This window comes from Cupressus sempervirens, chromosome 10 (genome assembly GCF_028749045.1).
Source record: "Cupressus sempervirens isolate cs-2001-9-10 chromosome 10, ASM2874904v1, whole genome shotgun sequence".
NCBI lineage: Eukaryota > Viridiplantae > Streptophyta > Pinopsida > Cupressales > Cupressaceae > Cupressus > Cupressus sempervirens.
In genome coordinates this window covers 633,030,833-633,056,427 of record NC_143127.1, presented here as the reverse complement: position 1 = coordinate 633,056,427, position 25,595 = coordinate 633,030,833, and the positions used below count along the sequence as shown (strand labels likewise).

The 25,595-nt window shown below is 36.1% G+C and overlaps 1 protein-coding gene and 1 long non-coding RNA gene across 3 annotated transcripts in view; one reads left to right on the top strand and one right to left on the bottom strand.

The window, feature by feature from the left end:
• Positions 1-25,595, top strand: part of LOC149535426 (sulfate transporter 1.3-like) — a 117,475-nt gene that overhangs the window by 20,094 nt on the left and 71,786 nt on the right. The gene's annotated exons all lie outside the window — the stretch shown is intronic.
• LOC149535427 (uncharacterized) overlaps positions 1-25,595 on the bottom strand; it is a 76,832-nt gene that overhangs the window by 15,286 nt on the left and 35,951 nt on the right. For both annotated transcript variants that reach the window (XR_016356732.1, XR_016356731.1), the window contains exon 3: positions 2,500-2,574. This is a non-coding gene — a long non-coding RNA (uncharacterized LOC149535427). The remainder of the gene's footprint in view (positions 1-2,499; positions 2,575-25,595) is intronic.

Here is a 25,595-nt window from a genome sequence, read left to right as displayed (position 1 = left end):
CACCATCGATGAATTTACTATAGAAATTAAAATCTAGATACCATAGAATTTGAAACCGAAATCAATCTAGGGATGCTTCTACAAAACCCAAGTTAGTTCATAAATACCACTTAGGAACAAATGACAATTACTATCAAATACCACTATATCATTTAAGGCATAAAATGTCATTGTATCTTTTAGGGCATCAAATATCATTGTATCATTTAGGGCATCAAATACCAATCTATCAATTAGGGCATCAAATACCACTATCAATTATTTAGGGCATCAAATACCACTATATCAATTAGGGCATCAAATTTCATTGTACCTTCTATTGCTAATTATGGCAATAACATTCAGTTAGAAAATACGCTCATATTCATTATTTAAATAATTGAAAGATTGAAATAACAATCCATGAGATAAACCTATCTCTTGCATATAGTTAAATTTCATGATTAGTTGAACGATCATTTGATCTATGTTTACCACATAGGTTAATTAAGAATTGCACACAGATAATGAACACGAACACGAACAGCAAAACTCTTCTTATTATTATTCGCATATGCCAGAACATTACATTATGCTTGAATGATAAGATCTGATGATTACAATGCTTCCCGAAGGGGTTATAAATACTTTCCGAAGAACTTTCTCGAAGGAGTCCGTCGGCCACATACAACATGTCACTAAATAACAAAAAAAATTCTGAAGGGACCTGTCGGCTACATAACAAGAACCTTTCCGAAGGGACCCATCGGCTGATACACAATTTCCTTTCCGAAAGGACCCGTCGGCTGATACACAATTTCCTTCCCGAAGGGACCCGTCAGCTGATACACAATTTCTACCGATGACAATCTAATTGGTTACCAAGTACATTGACAAAAAGTTGCTTTCATTAAAGGAATAATTGAATCAATGATATAAATCAGTCCATCATATCTTCTACTCATATAAACATCATAAAGGTAAAATATTTGTTTTCGACAAACATTTGAATGTATAACTTATCTTTGTCTAATGCACGTCCCGGCATCTTGTGGAGAGGGGAAACATTGTCAGGGGCTTAACCACCCAACCACGGACCTTAAAATTATCCCCACACTTTTTCTAACTTAGAAAGGCCCTCCCTACTCGAAATAGACATAGAACACCTTGTCCAGCCACTGAGCATTCTAGTACTTAATTCCACCACTCAACTAGACAACAGAGTAGAATGAATGGACATACAAAAGCTATTTAATGATTCTTTTAAAAAGTAATGAATTCATTGAATCGCTTCTGATTCTGGTTTCATGTTCTTGCAGATTTTCTCTCACCTCTTCACCCTCTTTCTTGGCTATCCAGTCGGGTGAGTCCTAGGTGTTAAATCTCAAAGTAATTCAACTCCTTTGCTGAACTTCAGCTGGTGAAAAAGATTAATACAATTTCATTACTGCCATAATACAATTCTTATGACCTGAGAACTTCTTCTTAAGAATTTACAAAGAAATAGATTGAATATGGAAACCGACTAAAAACAAGAGGCGTCTTGGCAATACAGATACATTTGATTTAGACTTAATCAAGGAGAGATGGATTTATCGAATATACTATTCAATATATAGTCAAACAATGAGACATCGAATTACAGACTCACTTATTACATCTATAATTTCGAGTGCATACATAAAGCAATATGTAATGAAAGAGTTGACCACATAACCTGATCAATAAAAGTATGAAGCTCGGCTTGATTCCCGTATAGTAGACTCTTCTAAAATACGTATTCCAAATGCAGAGCTCAAATCAAATAAAAGACTATGACTCAGATTGTCATCAATCCAAATGCAGCAAATAAAATGATGAGAAAAAGAGGGTGTAAAGGTAATAATGCAGAACTCACTTCTTTTTTGGTTCTTCCAACTTGCATATAAAAGAAGACATTTGAAGAAAAATATAAAGGCTTCCAAGAAGCCGTGACTCTTTGAGCGGTTATAAAAAGAAAGAAAAACCAACTTCTTGAACCACCGATAAAAGATACCAAGTGTAAATTCTCGCCTCTTATAAAGACAAATAATTATGAGGCAGAATTCGAAGGTTACTAAATCAAAAAGGATAATTATTAAATTATACATATATATTATTTTGAATGATGACATTATATTATTATTATTTATCCAAGGTTGTACCTACTAAGGTATGCATATCTAAATACGAGTATTAACTGGAAGATTATATTATCTTCATATCTTCTCAAGGTATACGCATATTTAGGTATATGTATTTTAATAGATACGAGCTTGTATAAATTAATACTATGGTGGCACCATACTTTTATACCTATGTGCACATACATATATACGTATTATTTGAAGTGATGAGAATGTCAATATAAATCATTAAAGGTATGTACTTTGATTATGTTTAAAATGTTTTAATGATTGTCCAATAGCTCATGCGTGTCCAATATATGTATCATGTTATGCAGTCACTAAGTCCTCAATCATGGTGATTCAAGATTCATACTCATTTGCCCAGTGGTGGTGATGCCTCTATGCCCAATTCGTTTCTGACAATGCTTCCACCTCTTTGACGTGCTCCCTACAAAAAAAAATTCCAATAGTTAAATCATATTACCATATAAAGTTATTAATCATAAATGATCATAACAGCTAACCGCCTTTTCAATTTCCATGAATTCATGGTAAATAACCAACTATCTAAAATAGCTTTAAAATATCATCATAATGGTTAACTAGCATGTTATCTTCATATGAAATTATAACGACTAACCATCTTACCATTTCGCAAGATTATAACAAATTTTAACTATCAACTAACTTCATGTGAACCTCAACGGCTATATGAACATTTTAAATTGGGTCAAAAATTGGGATGTAATAGGAACTCTCTTCACCTATTGAAGATGTTATCTAATGTTTAAATATGATTTATCACAACAGAGAGATTCAAATTTATCCTTCAAGTTATTTATAAGCAATTGGATATGAAAAATTTACCAAAATAAATCTTGAGGATTGGTTTAATTTGATGTAATAAATATCTAGATTAAAACAAATTTTGTTTTATAATGTTAAAGATATTATTCAAATTCTACAATAATTGTTTTCCATACTTAATTATAGAATGTTTCTCAATGGAAATCTACCTAGTCCACTTGGTTTGCCTAATTCTGCCCTAGTGTGAGCCCAGTTCGACCTTCATTCGGTCCAGACGAACCAGCCTGTCAAGGGTTGAAACTTGTACAACCCCACAAGTGAACTGTACCCAAACCAAAAACAGATTCAAACCCTAGCCAAACTAGGGTCCCAGGTAGGCGAACCAAGCTTCACTGTGGACCACAACCCCACAAGTGAACTACACCCAAACCAAAAACAGATTCAAACCCTGGCCAAACTAGGGTCCCAAGTAGCAAACCAAGCTTCACTATGGACCATTTTATTGACAGAGATGATTATATGGCTATAGAAATCAGCAATTAATCGTAAAAGATGGCAGTTATTAATGAAGATGCTTGCATGGTTTTAGGAGTGTGGAGATGTTGACAAAGTTCATGATGTCGAACATCCACTCAAAACATCCAATCCCCTATTAGGAGTGCCTTCCCAACTTACTTTGTTAGATTCTACCCCACCCCCACTCACTAAATTCATCAAAACCTTTCTTCTAAAGGCCTTCCTAACCCTTCCAAGGCTTCAATACATTCAAACTTGCCCTCTTGACTCAACACAATACCCTTGAACCCCCTTGTTCAAAACTGTCCACAAACACCCCTCTTGGTAACATCATACCCCTTAAGGCTCCTACCCATATCAACAACAACCCTTGACCATACCTTATCTCCTTGGACATTCCTAATGCCCTAAGCAGTAGTAAGCAACACCCAAAACCTTATGACACTTAACACAATCAGATTTTGCCCATGACTGTCCCAAACCCCATTTGCCATACAAAAGACACCCTCCTTGATGTTTGAATCTGTCCAGTCCCTTCCCAATGGACTTAACTGGGCCTCACCATCAGAACCCACAATATAACTTTGACCTTGACAATGTTTATCCCATCATCCTACTAGGACTGTCCACATTCAATCCTTCTGGGACAGTTTTTAAAAATCCTTTTGTTTGTCCCGCTAAACATCAAAACTAATTTTACTGGAAAGAAAAAAAGTTGTAGGCAACTTCAATACCTACCATTTCCCAAAATTAGAGGTCTTACGAGTCCATCTGATCCCTCGACAATAATTGTTTTCAGACAGCCAATTCTGAAACATTCATTGTAACAGTCAAATCAAAAGTCTCAGACAGTCACCTCCTAACACCTTTGGTGGATTGATACGTGGCTTCCAATCAATGGAATGCATCAGGAACCTAATACAAAATGTTCCCCAACCAGTGATCCTTCTCCAAACACCATGGTACAATCAATATTTATCTCCCCTCCCATTTTACTGTCCCGGTCTCAGTCTGGGACAATGCAATCAGCCTTCTATCTATTGGATGCACATGCCAAAATGTGCATGGTCCTCAACAAGCATTTGGGAAACCAAAAACATATCAAATTCAAACATCCTCAACAGTTAGATAGTTTATTGGATTGAAAACAAAAGAGTTCTACATTTTATTTATGCCCCTGGTCACCCTAGCTAGGGTTTTGGCCAGTCTTACAAAATAATTAATATCTTCCTCAAAACAAGATGAAAACGGATGCCACCAATGCCACAATGAAGTTAATTCAATGCTCCAACATTACAAGGTGTTACTTAGTACATTTCAATGAGTTTTCAACACTGGAAACAACTGTGATCAGTCAGTTATAACAAGAAAACCGTGAAGTTTTGCAGAGAACTTTTGAATTTTATTGCCAAACTTCTAGATCTCAACCATTACATTCGTTTGAGAACATATACATCTCATTTTATAGCCATTCTAAGACATCCCAACTAACCAACTACCTTTAACTACCCTTTAACCATTAGTTGCAAGAAGTTGTCAAGCAACTCTGAAAAGTTGCTTGACAACTTTTGTGCATTTTTGCAATTTTTCCATTTTTTGAGCATTTTGTCATTCTAATGACCCAAGATGATTGCATTATATGTTTTAAAATCAACATGACTAAAAATGCTCATTCCAACCCTTGGTCTTACCATTTTCACCATACGAACCATTTTGACAACTTTTCACAACATGAAAACTTTTAGGACCTATGAACCAAACAACCCTCCTAACCTATTGTTTGGCTTTACATACCCTTATTACATCATACTTGGTCCTTATAGGACTTATTTAGATTCGTGGTCTATCAAAATACAAAACTTTCATATTTGACCTCCTGGAGGCCCTTGGAGCAACGGGGTGCTCCTGCACCATACTCACCAAGAAAAGAACTCCTACCACATGAGTTGCATGTTCCACCCCCATTTGAAAACACCTGCACACCTGCATAAGAAGAAGAAAACAAAAATATGATGGTGCATTGAGCCAAGTACCCAGTGGATACCAAGACCTTATTTGTGGTGCTTACACTTGCACCTTCTCCTTGACTTGTTTCTTTTCTTCTTGTACATTTGTTTGTACCTATGCTTTAACCTGTACTAGTGGACACATAATTGTCCCAACCCTTATCCCAACATTCACATTCTTGTCTTCATGCTTCTCTTGCCTTGGCTTGGTTGCAGCCTCCTCCTTCATGAATGGTTCTTGTTTCCCATACATGACTATCCTTATGTCATGTTTTCCTATATTATCACCTTGCAGACAGGTTAATTTAAACCGTTTGCCACCTTTATGAACAAGATATGTGTTCCGCTTCCCATTAAAGAGAATCTCCCTATCAAATTGCCATGGCCTTCCCAAGAGAAAATGGCAACGCTCCATGGGGATCACATCAAATAGAACCCTGTCCCAATACTAACCAATCTGAAAATCCACATAAACCTGCTCCTTCACCATGAGTGACTCATTATTTGTTACCCAACATGCCTTGTAGGGCCTAGGATGAAGCATCCTAACCAGCTTTAACTTGTCCACCATCTCATTAGACACCATGTTGTCTTGAGACCCTGTATCAATGACAACCTTGCATATTTTACCCCTGCACTTGTACAATGTTTTAAACAAGTTCCTCCTTTGACTCGTTTCATTCTTAGATGGCTGCAAAACTTATCTTCTTACCATTAATGCTTCTCCATACTCAGGATCTGCTGCAAAGTGTGGCATATCATCTCCTTGACTGCTCCCCTCTTGAGCAGAGTAATTTCTCCTCTGTCCTCCTTGAGAGTTGTTTGTTTGCTTCTCAGGACACCTACTTGTTAAATGCCCTACCTGGTTACAATTGTAACACCTTCTTGTGAACACACCTCTACCACCACCAAATCTTCCTCCTCTTTGTGCTCTACCCCTGAAATCAGATCCTTTCCCTTGTTCATCTTGTCTTTCACTGGTTTGTTTAGAGTGTATAGTTTCCTTCCCCTTGGAACTAGTATCCCTACCCCTTACGGTTTTGTCTTGTCTCCTTTTCAACTTCTCAATCCTCATGGCTAATTGGTAACACTTCCTTACTGTCCTTGGATTAGCCACAACAAGTTCATCTTGTTTATTAAACCTCAAGCCACCTAGATACCTAGCAACCTTGGCAACTTCATCTTCCTCCCAACCAAGCCTTATACTTAATTTGTAAAACTCATCGGTATATATTTTGACATCTAACTCCTTTTGTCTTAATCCCTGCATCCTCTTATACATCTGAACTTGATAATCTTTGGGAGGAAAATTACCTTTTAGTTTGGCCACCATCCAGTCCCAAGTGGTGATCTCGGTCTTCCCTCTCTTCCTTTTATCTGCTTCTTCATGGTCCCACCATAGAAGTGCAAGCCCTTTAAGTTTTTTCTTTGCCAGTCTGACCTTTAAATCATCAAGTATCTTTTCACCTTCAGAGGATGCATCCATTGCTCCTCTCCAAACCAATAATTCTTCCTTTATACTGCCATCATACATAGGTATATCTCCCCCTAGCTTATGTTTGTCCCCTATAACTGCCTTGAGAATCCTGATTGTCCTTTGCTCTTCAGGATCTACTAGTAATGCTTCCTCTGCCTCTTGGAACTCTTCCTCTTCTTCGCCTAGTTCTCACTACTCACATCTCCAACTTCTGCAACCCTTCTCTAATTACACTCCAAGGCTTCAAGCCTTGCCAAGAGTGCATTGTAAGACTCTTGCAATCTTGCAATCTCCCTAGCAGTACCTTTACCTTAAGGAGGCATCTTGAATCTCTTTTACCCAACCTTCAACTTCTGCCCTTCACAATAGACCTAGTCCCTTGCTCTAATACCACTATGATGCAGAGCATCCACTCAAAACACTCAGACCCCTATTAGAACTGCCTTCCCAACTTTGTTTGTTAGATTCTCCCCCCTCCTCCCCAACCCATCCACTAAATTCATCAAAACCTTTCTTCTAAAGGTTTAATTAACCCTTCCAAGCCTTTAACACATTCAAGCTTGCCCTCTTGACTCAACACAATGCCCTTGAACCCCCTTGTTAAAAACTGTCCACAGACACCCCTCTTTGTAACACCATACCCCCTTAAGGCTCCTAGCCATATCAACTCCAACCTTTGACAATAACTTGACTCCTTGGACATTCCCAATGCCCTCACAAGCAATAAGAACACCCAAACACTTATGACACTTCACACAATCAGATTTTGCTGGTGACTGTCCCAAACCCCATTTGCCATAAAAAAAGACATCCTCCTTGATGCTTGAATCTAACCAATCCCTTCCCAGTGGACTCAACAAGGCCTCACAACCTTTGGCACCCTTCTTGTACATCACACCAACCATCAGACCCCACAATATAACTCTGATCTGTTAATTTTATTGGATCGTTTTCTGCAAATGTAATAACACTGTCATTTTTTTTTGTGTTTTCCAAGTGCAGATTGGAATGCATTTAAATATAAGTAGAGACATGTCTCATGAAGAGCTTGTGACATGTCTCTATGGTAATTGATAAGTTAATAACCATTTACACAATATTAATAATAATATATATAAACATATATATATTTATTTATGAGCAGATATATGGGAGTTTGTCTAATTGATGATTAACCAATAACCATACAGGGATTATCTCTAGGTCCATTCAATATGTATGAAGCTACAACATTAACACTCCCTCTTAGCTAGGAAGGATTGTTATAGAACACATTATTCTCTCAAACATATAGAGAGATATCATCTCAATATGATATTCTTGGAATGGCATATTTAAGGATATCAACATATATCCATCAACTTATATGTTACTTTCGATATCATCCTAAGTATGATTCAACAAGAAATATCAATCATACTTATATTCTCTTGGTATGTGCACTATCATCATGATCATGATGCCTACCAAAAGAATATGTTATATCCTAGAAGGATATGAGTTATCTGATTTCTGGCACACTCTGGGACAGAAACTGAATGTAGTCTATCAAATAACAAGTGATCAAAATGTCATGATTTCCATCATGACAAGTATCATGATCTCCGGCATTCTAAGACAGCAACTTAATGTACTCTATCATGATAAGTTCATTATCATGATATCCAACACTCCGGGACAGAAATTTAAGGTAGTCAATCATGATAACAGGTCAACTCATTGTTAAGATCGTCACCTTATAATAGCGACCTCACAACTACATCAATTAAAGATCATCACCTTGTTAGAAACGACAGTACACCAAGATAACTGGGGGGGGGGTGAATCAATTATCCAATAATTAAAACATTTATCAACCTTAAAACAATCTTATCCATTCAACCAAAGTAAACAGCAACCATAACAAGATACACATAGACAATTACACCAGATATGTTAACTAAGGAACCCTTGATCAAAGGGAAAACCCCAGTGGGAATGATGCCCACAAGATGATGTACTAATATAAATATTCCTTGTTAGAAGATGGACTCTGTTAGGAGTCTGTTACAACATTTAGTACATATGAGTCCCTGTTAGGAGACTTTGAATCCTTGTTAGAAGATTCCAACCCTATTAGGAGTTGTGTCAAGATAGAAGGACCCACTTTCCAAACAGCTTTTGGGGCAAGATCACCAAACTCACTATCCAACTGATCTCTCAACTATTCCTTGCAGAATAATTGTGTGTACTGTACTTTAACTTCTTCTTGTCATCCGGAGATGACTTTTTTCTTTAGAACCGCAGTACTCCTTTATTATTCGCATACGCCAAGAGATTACATAATGCTTCTGATGATAATTACAATGATCTCGAAGGGTGTATATATACTTTCCGAAGAACCCTTCCAAAGGGATCCGTCGGCTACATAACAAGAATCTTCCCGAAGGGGTCCGTCGGCTACATAACAAGAACCGACGACATCAACCTATCGGCTATACAATATCTACCGATGACACTTTCCTCTGTCCTGTCAACCGGAAGAATCACTGTCAAACCTTGTAGACTAGGTCACGAACATCGGATCCAAGTATCCAACTTCAGATCACACAATAAAACCTCGGCAATGAAGTTTACTTCACTTCCGCTCAGCTCTGCTTATCTTCGCATTCCACTCTTTGTGATGCTTACAATCATTCGCATTCCTCCATACATCCATACTTCATGATAAAGGAAAATATTCTTCCTTTATACCGAATCCATAAAACAATTCCCTAGGTCGGCCGTTACACCTTCTCAATTAATTATTATAGGATCACATTAAGAACATGTTATACTTAGCGATAACATTAATCTTTCGCCTTGCAACTTAAATAACTTTTCATACACGTAATATTATGACGAGCAAGCTTAGCCACATCATCACCAACATGTCTTCTTCACATCTTTAACTTCGGCTTCTCAGAATAACAACTCTGCTAAGAGATATAACAAGTTTACCAGAACATGCCTTTGTAAACTCTATCTCAAAACAGTCTTCACCGGAACTTGCATAACTTTTTCCATAATATCTTACGCTTCCAAGGTTAGCTGCATATACTAGACACTTAGTAGTATCTCCCTTTAACCTCATTTAGTGAAAGTACTCAACGATCTATTCGTACCAACTTGATTTTTCGGTTGATCTTATGTCAGATACCACAAAAAACTGCTATGTTGACACCAATGACAAACACAGTCATGAATGTAACATATCATCATGATAATGATCTAATCATGTATCTACAATACTTCCCCATAGGAATATCATCAGCATTCATGCTTCCAACAATCTCCCCCTTTGGCATTGATGGCAACATAGATGAAAAACCTCTAGTTCCAAGAATACCAACTGCAAAAGACTGTTAACCTTTCTTTCCAAATTCTCTTCATCAATCATTCTCCCATGTTGTACATCTCGCAAACTGTTTTCATGCTAAACTGTCTTTCATGCTGTACTTCTCCTACTGTACTTTTGTTCAACTGTTACATAATGTACTTCTTTGGGATCAGTTTGGAATCTTGAAACAATTCCAACTGCATTTGCTATATCCAGCATTGTGTGAGTCAAATATTGTAATCCTCCAATCATAGATTTGTACTTCTTCTGCTCAACAGTAGGTGTCTCATCCTTTGTAGATAACTTGTGTCCAGTTACCATAGGTGTTTGAACGGGTTTACATGTTTCCAAACCAAACCTTTTCAATAAATCTTTAAAATACTTAGTCTGAGAAATAAAGATTCCTTCTTTATCCTGTACAATCTATAATCCTAGAAAATATTTCATTTGTCCTATCATGCTCATTTCAAATTCCTTTTTTATTTCTTTTACAAACTTGTCACTTTCATCATCATTTCCTCCAAATATGATATCATCAACAAATACTACCAAGATCGTCAATCCTTCATCAATTTCTTTCCAATAGAGATTGTTATCTGCCATACCTTTGCGATATCCAAGCTTTGTCAAATGCTTGTCCAACCTTGCATGCAAGGTTCTAAGTGCTTGCTTCAAGCCATACAATGCTTTCTTCAATCTACATACTATGTCCTTGTCATCTGTCAAAGGACAACCTTCAAGTTGTTCTATGTATACCTCTTCTTCAAGTTCTCCATTCAGAAACGTTGACTTGACATCCATCTGATATATTTTGAATTTCTTATATGCCGCATATGCTAAGAATAACCTTACTATTTATATTCTAGCAACAAGAGCATAGGTCTCATCATAGTCTATTCCTTCTTACTGTGAGTAACCTTGACATACCAGTCTTGTTTTGTTCCTTACAACTTCGCCTTGTTCGTTCATCTTGTTCCTGAATACCCATTTAGTTCCCATCACATTCTTGTCTACTGGTCTGGGGACCAATTCCCACATCTCATTCTTCACTATCTAATCCAATTCCTCTTTCATAGCTTCCTTCCAATAGTCATCTTTACATGCTTCATCTACATTCTTAGGTTCAACTTGAGATATCAAACATAGTTCATTGATTCTTCTTCTTTTCGTCACTCCTTTATCTCTGCTTCCAATGATCTGCTTGAGTGGATGATTCTTTATCACATTCTTACCCGAAGTGGGAGTTGTTATCTCAACTCTTGGCTCTATTGAAGGTTCCGAGCAATGTTCCTGTCTTAGCTCTCCTTCATTTTGCAAATCATTGTTAGTCTCAAGGAATACTTCATCATTCCTTGGTTTAGTAACAACATCATCATCTGAATTGTAATCAACTACTCTTTCTTGTATTCTAAATTTCTCATCAACTCTTACATTTGCACTTTCCATAATAGTCTAAGTTCTCAGATTATAACATCTATAAGCCTTGTTTTTCAATGAATAACCAAGAAACATACCTTCATCACTTCTAGCATCAAACTTACCAATATCATCATCTCTCTTGATATAACACTTACTGCCAAAAATTCTGAAATACTTAACTATAGGTGAGTGACCAAACCACAATTCGTAAGGGGTCTTGTTTGTGTCTTTCCTGACCTACACTCTGTCCATAGTGTAGACTATTGTATTCACAACTTCTTTCCAAAACATCTTGGATACATCATTCTCAGCTAACATAGCTCCTGCTACTTCTGTTACTGACATATTTTTTCTTTATGTTATACCATTCTATTCAGGGGTTCTCAAAGCTGATAATTGTCTTTTGATTCCATTAGCTTCACAAAAGATGTTAAACTCATTTGAAACAAACTCTCCTCCTCTATCTGATCTTAAACATTTAATCTTCATGCCTGATTCATTCTCAACACTATTCTTGAATATCTTGAACTTATCAAATGCCTCAGATTTTTCTTTAAGAAATGCAACCCACATCATTCTAGAAAAGTCATCAACTAAAATCATGATATACCTTTCACCATAGAATCATTTAGTCTTCGTAGGAGCACTAAGATCTGTAATCTCCAATTTGGCTGTAGTAGTAAACTTCTTGCTGGGAAAAGAAGTTCTATTATGCTTTGCCAAAACACACTCGTTGCAAATTGTGTTAGTAGGCTTTACAATCTTAGGCAAATCTCTAACTGCAAACACGTTACTAGTCTTCACAATGTTGTCAAAGTTTATATGACAAAATCTCTTATGCCATAACCAACTATCATCTACCTTTGCAACCAAACATGTCATTTCAGTAGGATTCAACTGAAATACATTACCTCGAGATCGGGTTCTTGTTCCAATTACCTTTCCATCTTTGTCTCTGATCATGCATGTCTTTTCTGCAAACTGCAACTGATAACCTTTATCCACTTGTTGTCTATCACTCAAAAGAGTGTGCTTCAAACCATCAACAAAATATATGTCCTCAGTGTTAGTCTTACCATCAAGAGTTATAGATCCAATACCTTTAACTTGGCATGCTGCACTGTTTCCAACTCTAAAAATGCCTCCATCCTAAATTTTGAAGTCAACAAACTTGTTTATATCACCAGTCATATGATGTGAACAACCACTGTTAATTATCCAATCAGATTTCTTTTCAACCTGTGATACTAAAGCTATTTTCTCTAGACTTTCTTCTTTAATTGCTACAAATCCTATTTCATCATCACTAGCACTTATCAGAATCATCTTCTTCATTTGCATACAGACATTCTCTATCTCTTCTAGGTTTGAAATTCCCTCTATACCTTTTCTCTCTTTTAGGACACTTAGATGCATAATGACCAAATTCATTGCAAGTCCAACATTTAAAGATTTTCTTACCATCTTTTTCGCTTCTTACCAGAAGGGCTACTCCTTCAATCTTTTTGTCCTCATCAGATCTGCTACTGCTAGCAAAGTCTCCTCTAGCACTTGTGCTCCTTGATAAACTAGGTCAAATATTCAAGGGACTGAACGTTGTTTTTGTTCTAGTGAATTCTTCGGACTGTCTAAGCTCATTTTCAACTGCTTCAAGTCTTCCAAGCAATGTCTCCTTTGTGAAATCTTTGGTACAAGATATCAACAACTGTATCATTTGAACTGCTGACTTAGACGGTGGTGTTAAGCTCTTTAACATCTTCCATATAACCTCATCATCTTCTTTGGTTCCTCCTTGAGATCTAATACCTACAGTAATTTCTAATATTCTGCCTACATATGTTCTTATAGATTCATCTTCCATCATTTTAGCATCTTGAAATGCATGAATCCAACTTTGTTGCCTCAATTTCTTAGAATGTTCATCACTTTCAAAACTATTTTCCAGAGATTTCCAAATCAAATGAGAAGTAACAAGTGACTTTACTTGATTGTATTCAATTTCAAGAAGTGCAAACAATAATGCTTCTCTAGCTCTCATGTCACAGATGAAAAGATCTCTCTTCCTTCGTACAAGTCTCCAAATCACTTTTAGCAATGAATGCCTTTTCTAATTTTATCAAAATCCAATATCCTAGACCCATACACAATAGATGTGTCTTCATCTTTTCCTTCCAACTATCAAAATTTGTTCCATCGAACTTCAAACGATCTTTCCTGAACATGCTTGCCATGGATCTCCCAAAGTTGTTGAACTTTATCTTCAAGGACTTGATGCTCTAATACCAATTGTTAGAAACAATAATCAACCAAGATAATTGAGGGGGGGGGTGTGAATCAGTTATCCAATAATTAAAACATTTATCAACCTCAAACAATCTCATACATTCAACCAAAGTAAACAACAACCATAACAAAATGCACATAGTCAATTACACCGGATATGTTAACTAGGGAAACCCTTGATTAAAGGGAAAACCCCGGTGGGAATGATGCCCACAAGATGATGTACTAATATAAATATTCTTTGTTAGAGGATGGACCCTGTTAGGAGTCTATTACAACATTTAGTACATATCAGTCCCTATTAGGAGACTCTGAATCCTTGTTAGAAGATTTCAACTATGTTAGGAGTTGTAGAAGATAAGACCCATTGTCCAAATAGCTTCTGGGGCAAAATCACCGAACTCACTATCCAATTGATCTCTCAACTATTCCTTCCAGAATAATTGTGTACTATACTTTAGCTTCTTTCTTCTGTCCTATCAACCAAACCAATCACTATCAAACTTTGTAGACCAGGTCACAAACCTTGGATCCAAGTATCCAACTTTGGATCACACAATAAAACCTCGGCAATGATGTTTCCTTCACTTCTGCTTAGCTCTGCGTATCTTGGCATTCTGCTCTTTGTGTTGCTTACAATCATTCGCATTCCTCCATACATCCATACTTCATGATAAAAGAAAATGTTCTTCCTTTATACCAAATCCATAAAACAATTCCCTGAGTCGGTTGTTACACCTTCTCAATTAATTATTAGAGGACCACATTAAGAACACATTACACTTAGTGATAACATTAATCTTTTGCCTTACAACTTAAATAACTTTCCATACACGTAATATTATGACAAGCGAGCTTACCAATGTCATCACCATGTCTTCTTCACATCTTTAACTTCGGCTTCTTAGAATAACAACTCTACTAAGAGATATAACAAGTTTACCAGAACATTCCTCTGTAAACTCTATCTCAAAACAGTCTTCACTAAAACTTGCATAACTTCTTCCATACTTAATATCTTATGCTTCCGAGGCTAGCTGCATATACTAGACACTTAGTAGTATCTCCCTTTAACCTCACTTAGTGAAAGTACTCAACGATCTGTCCGTACCAACTTAATCTTTCTATTGTTCTTCTGGCAGATACCATAGAAAACTACTATGTTGACTCAATGACAAACACAATCATGAATGTAACTTATCATCATGATAATGATCTAATCATGTTTCTGCAATACTCCCCCATAGGAATATCAGCAGCATTCATGCTTCCAACACACCTTTCATGACATAATCAACATATGAAAAATAGTAACTCTCAGGATTTCCACCATGAACCAAGTCAGAGGGTGGATCCACCATGGCTGCTCCTAGAGGGTGGAACAAGGGCTTGCACCTCAAGGTTCTCTCTCACGATTTTTTGACCTTTTTCAGTTCAAGGTTGCTTTTGATTGGAATGTTAGACTCCCTTTGAATCCGATATCAACCTTCTGACCTTCTCGTACAAGGTTGCCTCTAACGAAGTGTCAGACTCCCTCTTTCTATAAAAGGATACTCATAATCTCAATCATCGACAATATTCACTTCAAGAGCCTCACTTTATCCAGCCTGATCATCAGATGACTAATGAATTATAGATCACAGCTTCTTTGGAGCTATTGTCATAAGATTGAGTTTGCACAATATTTGGTAGCATCTGTAAAGTACCAACATTCTTTTCCTGCAAGAACATCCTCAGACATAAAGGAAAAGATCAAGGAAAATAACTCTTACAGTATGTGAAGGATTACAAATAGGAGTGAGACTACAATGAGTAGATAAATGTAAAATATAAGAATATTTATCTACACATGAGGGTCCATAGACATTTGAGAATGGAACATCTCCTTTCTAAAGATGGTTCAAGTGGGAAAGGAACATTTGTTATTATTCCTCCCCACAATGTAAATTCCCACTTTATCCACTGTTTAAAATTTCCAATCACTCACTCATCTTCCCCTTTACTTCTATTTGATGGTATTCCATATGGACTTGTAGATTCATCTTGTAGATTCATCTAGTATTATTTCCACTTAACCTCATTATTGACTATCCAACTCTATCAGGGGTCTGTTCAACTCTATTGCTGATGCCTACTTGCCAAAGAATAAGGTCATGAGTTGGGTTGACTTGTGTCGATTCAAGATAATGCTGACCGCATGAGTCATTTCTGATTTACTGCACACATTTCCCAAATAAGGTGAATCCAATATGTCACCCACTATGCAATATGTTTGAATATATTAGCTCATGTCTTTGTTCAATAGATGTCTCCTATATTTAAATCCCATGGATGAGACCACTCCATACACGACATGGGTTTTACAGTGACACTATATATACAAGAACTATGTTTTATTGATCCTATCTCTATTATTGCTAATACGTGTATGTGTCGCCTTTGATGAATTGTATTCTAGTATTGGGATGTATATTTTGTATTCGTTTAAGATTGTTCGATGTTTCTACCAAGAGTCGGGACTTTAGTTCCTCCAGTAATAATTACTTTCATTTCGATGTCTTCTCCCATATCACTCAATCTCTCTTTTATTTGATACCACTGTAATATTGCCTTCTGGCTAACTAGGAGTAGCAAGACAATTACTTTAATTACTTATCTTTGTCCTCTTGATAAAATTAGTATTCAGCAGTATGAAGAAAATTAGGCTCATATCTATTTCTTTCTAAATAATATATAAGAATGTTATTGTCTTGTGTCGTCTCCAATATGTATAATTACTAGCATAATGCTCACTGTATCAAGGTTGCGGTATAATGATTTGTCAATTCATTATGCTATGTAGAGTCTTGAAACAGGCCTCTCTTGGTCTATCCAATCTCTCGTTAAGATGAAGTGATTGCATTCAATTCCTTGTTGTCACTCTTTGTTCTTGACCGATAGTTGGTAATATAATCATATTTGGAATGATTCTATCGTTGAGCTTGACCGAATGTAAATGTCTGTGTATTAGTTGATATCAACGCATCATCTTAGATGAGGTAGCTTCATAATTCTAAGTTGGATTAGATACTGCTGATTAGATGTTGATGCAAAGACCCCTTCATTTATCATTACTAGTTTGTTGAATTTGTGTTCCTTTTTTCATGCTTGAACACCAATGGATACGTAGATACTCTAAAGCTTGGTTCACTTCATCAAAACACCAATTGAGATATCTTGCATCAAAGGCTTTTAATATTCTGGAGTTTATTGAGTCTACACGAATAATCTCTTAGTTGAATAATATCAATCTATCACAATTTTGAGCTCCTAAAAATATTTAGATTTCCAAACTTCGCATGAATCAATTCTCTAAATATTATTGCGATAAAATATATGAAAATGAAATATAAGATTCCCAACTTCTTCATTATATGTTTGATTGATACTTATGCCTTGAACGATTTCCAATATCTCCTCTCCAATATATGTGTGTGGTCATATTATTAGTTTCGGCTAAGGTTATGTTCTCCTGAAACGGTTATTACTACAGATTGTTTGACGCCTAATGCAGTGAGCAGTTGTGCCGCCTCAGTTCATACTCCCGATTGCTGCTGAAAGTCTTTCCTTCCCAATTCTACTGACCTTCACAAAATTATCCCCCTTTCATTTAGAAGTCCAATCCTTCTTCATTATGTTCCAACTTGTGTTATTTCATATTCTGAATTTAAATTATAGAATAGTAACTGATCTAGTCCATATTTTTATATTCATATCTGCTTCCATGATAAATGGTTCCCTTATTCGATCAGTTATTTTCTTCTTATTTTATTTGACCCAGGTATTGTTGACCATTTTTGCCCCCTATTCAACCCATCATTGATAATCGATCTGAGAGATCTTCAATGGGTTGGATTCTTTGATGTGGGTTAACACACTTTTGGTTGGGTTATCTCGTGTTAACTCGGTCTCTTCATGAGCCGAGTTGGCTCGGTTCCTTCATTGACCGAGCCAGTTCATTTTGTTCATTGACCAAGTTGGCTTGTTTTCCTTCAATTGTCGAGTTGCAGGTTAACACATTTTCTGCCGGGGTTAACATTTTTGCATTAAACATTTTCACCATTTTAGAGAATGACTTTGCTGCTCTTTCTGAAATAGAGGAATTCGCTATTTCATAAGGCTTACCTTTTTGCTTCTGCGAAATCGCAAAATTGTTGTTGCCTCTTCAGCCAAACATTCAAGAAATGTGTCGACCAATAGATATATGCAACGTGGCAGTTCTTTCTTGTGTTGGACTGCAAATCTTTGGATTTTTTCCGGATGCGTCTGGGCCGTCCATTCTTTTGAAGATCTTGATCTACGGTTGGGCTTTAATCACTTGTTGAGGAGATTTTTGCAGCATTTGAGTCGTTCATTCCAAAATGAAGATCTACATTGATGTCTTGCAACTCTTCTGAGTCAAATCAGATTTATTCCACACAAGTCAACTCTGAAATTTTTGTAGCAGGTTAACATTGCATGTTATCCCAACCCGCATTTTTGGACAGCGGTGTGAATTTATTTGTTGCAGCCATGACACATTACAAGGACTATCCTTTAATGTTGAACGACATTCTTGGGCCTTGTTTGCATGGCATGCATCTCCTTGCCTCTCTAATGATTGTAATGATCAAATCTCATGGGATTTGATTTCTTACAGCTAGGTGTATTTTTTTTTTCCTTGCCTGTCACTTCATTATAGTAGATTGATTTCATTATCAGATTTAGTTCTGATATTCAATTATTGTTGCTCTCTGCAACTTGACTCCACCTTGGTTGGGGTTTGAACTTCAAGTTAGATTTGAGTTATGTCTAAACTCTTTAAAAGGTAGTTGTAAATATGCTTTAAGGGTTCTTCTCTGTCTGCATTTTTGCAGCAGCATTATGCTATGTAATTCCTTGTCTTCCATTAATGAAATAGTTTTCCTTCCGTACCTCTTCTTGTCATTCGTCAATCGTGCATGTATCTTGCCTTTTGGTGGGTGTTTCTTTCTAGTTTTTTCAAGGTTTGTATGTTGTGTCCAAACTGTTTATGGTTGTTGTATCTATGAAGATGTCTTTCCTTTGAGCACTTGATCAGTTCCAAACCTACATGTGAGTTCTTGAAGATAGAATAGAGTTAAGATCTATGTATCTAGACTTTTCATTGATGTGTTGTGCATACATGGACAGAGTCGCAACCACCATTTCTATCTTGGTGCATCACCCCCCCTTTCCCTTTCCGCAATTTCTTTCAGTTTCCTTTTCCCTTTTCCTTCCCAGCAGTAGTTTAGGTGCATCCTGATAGTAAGGAAGTCAGCCTTCTCATTCAGCCTCAGAGCGCAAGTCCCGCACTTGGAGGTTGTTTCCATATTACACAAGGTCGCCTAAGAAGTAGTTCCTCAAGCAAGGGTGCAAACTTTTGTGTCAACAGGTATCTCGCAACCCAACCCAACGCCCAGTAGTCTGAAGCGAGCTAACAATGAGAAAACCATTAAAGTGTATGTTTTTTTAATCGTGCATGCCTTGTCTCCTCTTTTTGAAATCTTATTTGGCGTTATTAATTATGTTAGCCATTGGTTTCCATGATGTCTTTTATATCTTGTTGACTTCAAGCTACACTATACCTTTAATATGGCTCTTGTTCAATGCCCATATCAATTTGTCATCCTCGTTGCTGATTAAGTATGATTTCCAATTATAGTCAAAATAATTCGAACATTATGTAATTTTATCTATTAATCCCCGATATTAACGTTTTCTTCAAAATGCAAAGATGCTTTGAAACAATATTCTCCCTCCTTCCATTAATGATGATTATTGGCTAACTCAGTTATTGATTTGGACGAATGTTCACTGCCTGTTGTGAATGCTCTTCCTAAAGTGCATGTTCATTAATTTAAAGGTGGAAGGACGTTGACCAGTATTGTATCTTTCCAGTCATCTAGATATGAGGTCCTGATCGAATAATGGGGTGTATTCATGCTCTTTGTTCCCCATTCAAGGATTTGATGCTTCTCTTGTGCCTTCCTTAAATCATTCCTTTCTCAATCTTGCGATGTAGACTCAGAGGTTCAAGGTAGACTGTTGATGTGGAAGATATTATATGTAATTCCTTATTTGATAAAAATGCTTTATCCTTTCAACCGCTATGGTTCTTCCAGATTTTGCAGACATTGCAAGCTTATGTTCTAACCTCTATATGCACATTGATGCGCCCAATACATATAATTGTCTACGTGTAAGCCGCCAAGCAATATGATATATTGCTGTGTGTAAGCCACCGAGGAAATTATCTGCATATACAATGCAAATTGTGCGGGCCCGTACTCAATGCAAGGGGTATATACTTTGACTTGTGTTGTTCTACTCAGGGAATGACATCTTTGTCTTGCACTTGGCCTCTCCATGGAAGTTTCTCTTAAGACACTTTCATTCATTCATTTCAATCAGAGCTCAACAAAGTTTAGGGCCACTCAAAATCATGTCTGTCTTTCAGAATATTATATTCGATCTGCAATTCCGGCCATGGTCTCACATTCCTCGCTTTGTGGTTCCATCGTAAATTAGGCGTGATAAGATATTTCAATTTTGCTTTCATTCTACAAGCGATTTGACATTTTTGTGGTTTCTTCAATGTAATAGTCACTTTCATTGGGTGTCAATTGTGTTGACATTTATGATGACATGATTCCTCCAGTAGTGCAGATTGGCAGGATCGAAGAGCACTGGTGATGTCCCTTCTTTGTATCTCCCTAATTTTGCCTATTCTCTCCAGCAGAGCCATCTCTATTGATGATATCAACCTTAATATAAAAAAAAAATTCTTTGATTGCTCTGTTACATCTGCAGCCTTGCTCTGATACCATATTACTTTTATTAGATCATTTTCTGCAATTGTAATAACATTGTCATTTATTTCTGTGTTTTCCAAGTGCAGATTGGAATGCATATAAATATGAGTAGAGGAGACATGTCTCATGAAGAGAAATGTCTCTATGGGAATTTATAAGTTAATAACCATTTAGACAATATTAATAATAATATATATAAAAGTAACTATGTATAACATATATATATATATATGGGAGTTTGTCTAATTGATGATTAATCAATAACCGTAGAAGGATTATCTATAGGTCCATTCAATCCGATGAAGCTACAACATTAACATGATCCACTCTTGACATTCCTTATCCCATCATCCTACGAGGACTGTCCACATTCAGTCCTTCTGGGAAAGTATTTAGAAATCCTTTTGTCTGAGCCCCTAAATGTCAAAAGTAATTTTACTGGAAAGAACAAAAATTGTAGGTAACCTCAATACCTACCATTTCCCAAAATTACAGGGTCTTACAAGTACATTTCATCCCTCAACAATAATTGTTTTCAGACTGCCAATTCTGAAACATTCATTGTGACAGTCAGATCAAAACGCTGAGACAGTCACCTCCTCACACCTTTGATGGATTGATCCTTGGCTTCCAATCAATGCAATGCATCAGGAACTTGATAGTTGATAGCACATGTTCCACAACCAGTTATCCTTCTCCAAACACCATGGTACAGTCAGTACTTGTCTCCATTCCCATTTTACTGTCCTGGTATCAGTCTGGGACAATGCAATCAGCCTTCTATCTATTGGATCCACGTGCCAAAATGTGCATGCTCCTATACAAGCATTTGGGAAACCAAAAAAATGTCAAATACAAACATTCTCCATGGTTATAGTTGATAGCACATGTTCCGCAACCAGTTACCCTTCTCTAAACACCATGGTACAGTCAGTACTTGTCTCCATTCCCATTTTACTGTCCTCAGTCTTACCATTTTGACACCTTTCAGAACCTATGAACCAAACAACCCTCCTAACCTATTGATTGGCTTTCAATAGCCTTATTACATCATACTTGGCCCTTATAGACCTTCTTTACATTCATGGTCTATCTAAATACAAAAATTTCATAATTGAACTCTTGGAGGCCCTTGGAGTAATAGGGTGCTCTTGCACCAACTCCTCTTATTGTCAATTTTGTGACCACTCCAACATGCAAGATGACCAAATATCAAATATTCTCTTGAACAAAGACACCACGTATGCTAAAGATCACAAAAAGATCATAAAGGCAGCTACAAGGTTCCTATACTTGTTAGACACAACTCAGCTTTATGATATGTTATCCATTCAGTGGATAATGTATCAACTTTGAAGTGTGAATGATTTGGCAATTTGAGCTCATCAACTACTTCTAACGTAAAAGTTGCAAAAAGGATAAAGGGTTTAGGAATCTAATCTATCTATATGAATTCAAGACAATATTGATAGTGAGGTGAAACTAAACCAGTCCTTGCTTCGCCAAATCAACTAAGCAAAGGAGGGTGAAATCTTCTAAGGTTGCATGAATGATTTTCATATTAACAACACTCATTCAAATACTCAATGATGGTGCAATCCAAATGAACATTTCCAATTGAAGTTAAGCGTTTGCTATTACCTTAGACTAACTTTACAATGTTATTTGCAATCAACAAGTACCAAAAGGTATGAACATACGTTTCACCATTATTCGCCAACAAAAAAAAATCTTCCATTGATCTACTCAACTACTACTCAAGATAAATGAAATCCTAAGCTAATTGAGGAAATGTTGAAACCATGTAACACTCCAAAACTTCACATGCGTACACCATGATAACAATAATATATTAGGAAATATTTTGGCAGTATTATAGCAAAAATTTCTCCAAAACTCTCGCACTCTACTCTAAATAATTAATCACAACTAAGGCCATTCCTTTTATAGTTGTTCCAAGTACAATGAATGGCAAAGATTGCGACAACATAGCCCTAATTAGGGTTTCCACAACCACATCTATAAGCATTAAAAACTATCTTATTACCATGGGTACCAATTTGGAGGCTAATAAGAAAATTCATTAGGCAAAGACATTAAATCCATTCCAAATGTACACTTAGAATGATAGTTCAAAAAAAGGGTGAAATATCGCCAAAAACGTGGTAGTTCGCGCATGCAAGTAGCAAGTGATACAAATGCCATTAAATTCGACATGTCTAATGAAAAATCGCAGCGATATTTCATGGAATAATCATCATATCGCATGACCTTTTGGAGTAAAAATCATTGAAAATGACACGTTGGGGTTTTTGCCTTTATTTCCAAACACTCGCATTACATATTTGCCTTATCTTTGTTTGGCTTTAGGTGTGTTTGGCTTTATCTGCGTTTGACGATAGCGTGATGCAGCGACGATAGGGGTGGCTTGCTGCATTTTGTTTGAATTTAGCAACGACGGCAGAGGTTTTTCAGCTCCCTGCCAGCAATTGCAGAGGTGATTTGGCACCGCAGAGGTTCTTCCTGCCAGCGACAACTACCAAGGTATGTATCAATTTGTAATTATTGTATTAGTTTGAAATTATTGTATGTAAATAATTGTAATTATTACGTGTAAATAATTACAATTATAATATTAAACTTATAATTATAATATAAATCTATAGAATATATTAAATTTTATAAAGTTTAAATCTCTTAATTTGAATTACATATTACTATTTTATAAATCTGTTAAAATACATTAGATGTTGTTATATATTTATACTAATAGTATAAATATTAAATATATAAACAATATTTAAAATTTTGATATATTTTAAGTTTTAATAAATTTATAAAATATTAGATAGATTAATGATTAATAGAGTTTACTAGATTTTAGTATAATTATAATAGATTTTAATAGATTTATAACAATATATTTTTTAGAGGCAAGAGCCTACAACACAACAGTAAATTGCGAGCCTCTTATCTGGGAGGTCTTGGGTTATGTTGGTTCCCAAAACCGCAGATTGGAAATCCAAGAGCTTGCCACTTCTTTGATAGAATTCCACAATTAATTCTGGCCAACGAACAAGAATCACCTTGATTCCCCTACACTTTAGGCTCCACTACACCCAAGCAGGTAGACCTTCACCTCAAACGCTGACTATCTAGTTCAAGGCTTTTTTATAGCGAATTTTTGCTTTGTGAGTTCTTCGATTGGCAAGGTCCTCAAACTCAATGAAAATGAAAATTAATGCTGAATGTTTGAATTGAATGAATTGTATAAGGTTTTAACAATGGATTTGGGGTTTGTAAGAAGGAAGTTATAGATTTTCTAACTTCAAATATAAATCCAATACTTTAATGAAAAAAGACCAATGCTTTAGCTTATTTGGGCAACAGAGTCAACTACAATGAAGATTATAACGTACAATTTTATAATGTTCCATGAAAATGAACTATAAACAGTTTAATGATCAAGACGTGACGGATCAAATATATATACGCAATTCTAAACTAGTCCAGATTGCACTTTAACTCCTAAGGTAGGGGATACAGACTGGACACAGATTCGGAAACAATCAAATATTTCACAATATCGACAATGATTGAGTTTTAAATGCCATAGATGACCACGTCCACTTATCTGACATAACATGTTTATGAATTTTAAAAATAATTATAAAGGACGAATCAACTACAGTTTAAATCTCTATGCCTTTTAAATAAACAAAAAGCAAAAAAAGCTTTTATTAATCATTAAAATATAATATTTGAATTTTATATTACAAAGTCATATTTTAGCCCCTTATTCCTCCATACAAGTGAATATAAAATATTTCTTCTTTTGAAGTTCTTTTTTGAATATCGTGTTCTTTCTTCCACTTCCAACTTGTACTTATATCCTTTTCATGTAGAAAATGTGACTTTTCAAAATAAAAGTCATATTATATTTCCCTATTAATTGCTCCTCTCCACCGTAACATATTAAAATAATTTGCACATAATAAATCAAATTTTAACACCCTCCCGTAATATGACTTATAAACAATTTTAATTAAATTAAAATCAACAGGGTCCCGTGAAAGGCTTGGTTATCCATGACACTGTCTCCTATTACACAAATATTTTGTGACGAGTTTTCTTCCATTCACAGATGATGTGGCAATACTAATTTTGTCTGCAAACCTTTATCCATTCGTTGTATTGAATATTACCTTTGACTCTTAATATGGCATGGAATGCTATAATGGTAGAGACATATGACATAAATATTCATACACTAGCCTGTGGAAATATATCAAACTTTTAGTTTGACTTATTATTTTTGTTTTTCATTCACACATAGGATATTGTAGCCGTTGCTTCTTAATTTCATTGCAGGTCAACAAAACGTTTTATGTTGAACGCTCTATATGTTTTTTCCCTCAGATCACTTCCAGCAATTATCTTGCTCTTCAATGCTTCAAGTTCTCCTACGCATATTGGCATCATGTATTAGATTGTTGGCATGAATTCATACTCTACCTCTCACCATGAGCTCATGCAAATTACGTAGGTCATCCTACAGTGATTCATTTTGCAACTGGTGTCTTTGCAAAGTGCTAATAAATAGTTGAATGGAGACTATAGAAGTCGTCCTCCATCTACAACGGCCTTGACTTTTACTCCCTTAGTCCTCAACTCAAGTGCATTGAGTGTCTTCACTCTTAAATCTGGGTTGTTACTAATCTCTTCCGAACGTAGCACACAATTGACAAATTT